Genomic DNA, 6000 nt, shown 5'->3' on the forward strand with positions numbered 1-6000 from the left:
TTCGTTAAATTTAGTACGAAATCTTTTTCTATCGAAATCTGGTAATTGATTTGATTTGTACATGGCTTATAGTTTCAAGTAAACAAAATTGCAGCAACTATTTAATGTGAACTTTGGGATTAGTTAAATAAATTTTGATACAGTCATACAATGGTATATGCAACAGTCATTAATAATGCAGTCTTGGGAATATGGTTACAGACATGTAAAGATATTCACAATATGTTCTTAAGGGGAAAAAAGAGCAAATTATAAAACAGTATTTATCATATGTCCTAGGGTTTTAGAAAAATATCTGAATGTCCAGGCATCAAAGTATTGATGATTATTAATTTATGGTGGTAGGAAATGAAAAATTTTGAGTGTTTTTTTCTTACATTTTCTAATTTTTATGAAATGAAAATAAATATATTATTTATGAAAGACATGTTAAACCAAGCTATGATATACAAATATCATGAATACTATAGCCAACTATTAACAATTTTGGATGATTTCTTTGTGAACATGAAAAATTAGGTCAAAATAGTATGAATTAGTCATTCAACAATTACTGCAATTTCTCGATTGCCTACTACTTGTGGGCTACTAATTGTAAAATATTAAAAGTTTTCTAGTAAATATTACTATACCCATTCTATCGATGAGGAAACTGAACTCAGAGAAGTTAAATAACTTGCATAAGTATAGCTGGTAAACATCAGGGCAAGGATTCAAACCTTGCTCTGTTGAGTTTCTTTCTACCACTTCAACCTGCCTCTCAAAATGAGGACCAGAAGAATCGAATCATGTTTCCATTTTCTTGACTAACAAATTGCAGACCTCTGATTGGAACCAGGGTCTACCTAATTCCAAAGCCTAAGCTTTTTCTACTGCACTGCTGTATCTTTATGTCTGCTGATGTCCTATCAGTGAAAGCAAGTCATGGCCAAGTGAAAGCAAGTTAATGTGGGAGGGGACTAAACACAAGTATGGATAGTAGGAAGTGTGATTCATTGGGGCCATTGATACACAATCTGTCTTAGACAGCTCTGGCTGCTGTAACCAAAATACCACAGACCAGGCAGCTTAAACAACAAGTATTTATTGTCACAGTTTGGGAGGCTGGAAGTCTGAGATCAGGGTGCCAGCATGGTCACATTCTTGTTGAAAGTCTTCTTTCCATTTTATGGACAGAATTCCTTGTACCCTCACTTAGCAGGGAGCAAAGAGGAAGAGGAAGCAAACTCTCTCCTACCTCTCCTCATAAGGGCACAAATTCCATCCTGAGAGCTTCACTCTTAGGATTTAATCACCTCTCGAAGTCTCCACCTCCTGATACATCCCATTGGGGTTAAGGTTTCAACATATAAATTTGGGGAAACACAAACATACTTCCACAACATAATCTAAAGAACTAAAGAAGTTTCAGAGAAAAATAACTAAAATGGTCGAGGAAATGAGGTGGGAGAAAATTATAAGATTGTCAAAATTTTGCCTCTGAAAGGGAACATGAAGATATAAATAATGTGGATAAATAAACCTGAACATTTTTATCAAAGCCAGAAATACTTTAAAGAGAAGCCACAGTTTGAAACTAAATCTAAATAAGTTTAAAGCAAATTTTAAAAATTAGAATGTACAACTTTACGCATCTAATTAATTTTGGGGATTCAGTATTCTGTGGGGTGGTGCTGGCAAAAAGTATAAATTGATCAAGAAAGAATGTGAACAAATCTGTGTATGTCAGAGCTGCAAATCGGCTTTAGGGAATCAATGGTTTCCTAAAAAAAAAAAAAAATCAAAATCACTTTGAGGAACTTTGAAGGATATATATCTTGGGCTGCATACCCAAGAGATTTCACAGTTTTGGTGGGGAAGATACTTCAGGTCCTAATTTTCTCAAAAGATGCTCTTATACTGAAAAAAAAAATCAAATATTCCTTCCTCCTCTAAATGTTTATACTGTTATATTTCTACAGAAGAAAATTAGGTCCTCAGTCCTACTTGAAGGCATAAAATTTAGTTAGAAGAGAGACCTGGGTTCATACCTTGGTTCATTTACCTACTAGCTGTGTAAACTTTGGGCAAGAGAAACCATCTTTCCCAGGCAACTCCCCATTACATCCCCAACTTTCACCTGAAAAATGGGATAAAAATGCCAGCTTCATAGAGTTTTTTATTTTTAGGATTAAATAGAATAATAATCTATCGCTTCTGAGCCTTTTGGCTAAGATCAAGTGTGAATGAAATAATCCATATAGTACTTAGTGCATGCCTTGTAAATATTAAGGGCTCCATTAATGGTGATGATTATTACTAACAACTTAGTCTTTACTGTCTATGTTGGTGACAGAATCCTTGAGTGGATGGGACATAGTATGACAGTTCCTGTTCCTATGATTTTATGGTTTTGAACATGATAAGACAAACAAGATGGTTTATTGTTGAGGGAATGTAGTCTCTTCCCTTGTTTTGAAAACTGCATTGAAGTAGAACTACCTGTAAACACTGGAAGGTAGTTAGCACATGAGGGTATATCAGAGAAATAATGATAGCAATGATGATGATAATAATTCTTTCTGTTACTCACTGAGATCCTACTATGTTCCAGGTACTGTCCCAGGTTTGGTTTGTTTGGTTTAGTTTTTTGAGACAGAGTCTCGTTCTATCACTCAGGCTGAAGTGCAGTGGCGCGTTCTCGACTCACTGCAAACTTTGCTTCCCAGGTTCAAGCGATTGTCCTTCCTCAGCCTTCCAGGTAGCTGGGATTACCGCATCCATCATCACGCCCAGCTAATTTTTGTATTTTTAATAGAGACAGGGTTTCACCATGTTGGCAAGGCTGATCTTGAACTCCTGAACTCAAGTGATTGGCCTGCCTTGGCCTCCCAAAGTACTGGGATTACAGGCGTGAGCCACCGCACCTGACCTGTCCCAGGAATTTTGTGTACTTTATCTTACTTCAGTCCCATAACAGTCTATTAGGATTATGCTATTGTGTTCCTTTACAGATGAGGAAACAGGTTTGGAGATTTTTAGTCACTTGCTCTTGGACAGCTTATAAGAAGAGCCAGTATTCCAAACTGTCGTCTGAGTTGGTTGTAGACTTGATAATCTACTTAAAGATAGGAACTTGCCTTGATTATCAATATTGTTTCTTCAAGTATTTATGGAAAGAATGAGAGAGTAAGTGAATGAATGAATGCATGAATGACAGTGAAGGTAAAGGTGCAGAAAATGTTTAAAGCATTCACAAAGAGATTTCTGACCTACTATTAGATCAAAAACAAAAACACACAGAAAAACTTTCCAAGCAAAGTTGTGATCTTCAGGAGAAGCAAAGTGGATACTTTGAAGTTGTTCCATTTTGAAACTGCCTTAACTAAAAGATCTTGCTTTCTCCTTCTCTCTCAAATTGGCATACTTTTTTCTAAGGTCTTACTTATTGCAGCTAATTTCTCAATATTAGTGTGTTCATAGGGAACTTTTGGTCAATCTAGGAATAAGCATGTTAAAGGGGTTTTTGGTGGTAAGGCGGAGATTGCAATTTCAGGTAATTTTCTACTTATCCTGTTCTTTCCGTAGGCTTTTGGATGAGTCATAGCTTTGTCCAAGAAACCAACTGCCATTTGCAACCCTACTTTGTCAATGAAACCTATTGTTGTAAAACTGTCAAAACTATCTTCAACTGAGAAGTTGTGTAACATTTTACTTTTTTGATATTTCTGCTGTTATAGGGTCCTCTGTGTTTCTTGTCTTTGGTAGTATTTTTTTTTTCTTTGCTATGTGCTTAGCTAATAAGATTTATTCAAGTAGAATATTCACACCACTCTTACCTAAACCAACTTTCTTCCTCCTTTTGGCTGCTTCTTTGTAAAGGCACTCTCTTTGTGCCAGTTTAATGAGTTTGGGGAGGAGTTTTAGTTCTTTTTAAACCGGTGTACAGAGAGTAAAACAAAGACTCCTGATTATGGCTATAAACATTGGTTTAAGTGGAGACCTCGTAATGGAGGACAAAGGGAGATTGTCCATGTCTCTGTGATTTCAAAGGATACATTTCTGTACTTTTCTGAACAGAAAAGAAGCCCCTAAACACCAGCAAATCAACAAATACACATTTTTTTTCAGCCCAAATATTCACTAGAGCAAAGTGACATCCAGGCAAAAGACATCCCAAAACACAAGGCTCTTGTGTTGGAATTGTACCAGTGGTCATTTTCCTTGCAGCAATCTCAAAATGCCCCCAGCCCTGAGCAAAGAGCCCCTGTGCAGAAGGGCTGAAATTGCTTCCTGGCGGTGGCCACAGCAGGAACATCAATCCTCATCTGTTCCCCACCACTGAACTTTCCACTGAACACTAGAAACAAGCAACACACTCTCCAACACCAGTGGGACCTGGCTTTTGGAAGTAAGATTGAATGACTATTAGAAGGGGTGACGGGTATAACCTACCACTCCGTGCAGTGAGAACACAGTAATGAAGTCACGCAGAATCATAGAAGGGTAGACCTAGAAGGCTCCTTAGACATTATTCCGGCCAACGTCTTCATTTTACAGGTGAAGAAACTGAGGTCCAAAGAGGTTAATTGACTTATCAAAGGTCATGTTGTAAATTGTTGTTCTAGGTCGCCTTTAAACAAAATTATTTTTTTCAAGGTTTCTAAGATTTCAGAGTCCATAGTCCATCAGCAATTACAGTTTGAAATGCTTCGTATTTAATGGGAACCAATAGTGAACATGTTCTATATATTTTAGGTGATTTTAAAAAGGAAAAGAGATTTCTACACTTAAATATCTTAAAATTTAATTGGGGGTTTCATAGTTTAAATAGCAAGAGGAAAATAAAATGCTCAATTTAAGTACATAAATGCTATATGTAAAGTAAATTTGATTGAACTAGTTTCTTCAGCTTTATCTTAAAAGTTTAAACTTATAGCCATGTATTTGTATTAATATATGGAGAGCTGACTGGGAACAGTGGTTCACAACTGTAATCCCAACACTTTGGGAGGCTGAGGTGGGAGGATCACTTTAGCCTGGGAGCTCGAGACCAGCCTAGGCAACATAGTGAAACTCCATCTCTACAAAAAACTTTAAAACTTAGCCTGGTCTGGTGGCACGTATCTATGGTCCTAGCTACTCAGGAGGATGAAGTGGAAGGATCACTTGAGCCCAGGAGGTTGAGGTTGCAATGAGCTGAGATCATGCCACCACACTCCAGCCTAGGTAAGAGTGAGATCCTATCTCAAAAAAAAAAAAAAAAAAAAAAGCATATATACACACACGCACGCACATATACACATATACACATATATGTATATGTACGTATATATGCATACATGTGTGCGTGTGTGTATATATACATATGTGTATATATGTCTATATACACGTATATGATATACACATACATGTATATTTGTATATATGTGTATATATACATATATATACACACACACACACACACATATGGAGAGACAGAGAGTGCTATTACTTTGCTAGAGATTGTAAACTAAAAGTGCTAAATGAGAATTTATACCTTGTGATTCTGTACTCTTCCCATATACCACCAAGGTCTTCTGGGCGTTTCAGCAGCCATGTGCATCAGTTGACAATATGCTTATGATCTATGAAAAAAGGTTTTGAATCTTGGCTCTTTGAAGCACAGTTTCCTTCCTTGATCCTGGTTTCCTCATCTCTAATACAAATAATATAAAGTGATCAGATCAGCTGGGTGTGGTGGCTCATGCTTGTAATGTCAGCACTTTGGGAAGCTGAGGCAGGCGGATCACTTGAGATCAGGAGTTTGAGACCAGCCTGGCCAGCATGGTGAAACCTTGTCTGTACTAAAAATAAAATAAAATAAAAATTTAGCCAGGCAGGGTGGTGCACACCTGTAGTCCCAACTACTTGGGAAGCTGAGCAGGAGAATCACTTGAACCCAGGAAACAGAAGTTGCAGTGAGCTGAGATCGCACTACTTCCCTCCAGCCTGGGCAACAAAGCAGGGCTCTGTCTCATA

The sequence above is a fragment of the Mandrillus leucophaeus genome, unplaced genomic scaffold (genome assembly GCF_000951045.1).
Source record: "Mandrillus leucophaeus isolate KB7577 unplaced genomic scaffold, Mleu.le_1.0 Scaffold309, whole genome shotgun sequence".
Classification (NCBI taxonomy): domain Eukaryota; kingdom Metazoa; phylum Chordata; class Mammalia; order Primates; family Cercopithecidae; genus Mandrillus; species Mandrillus leucophaeus.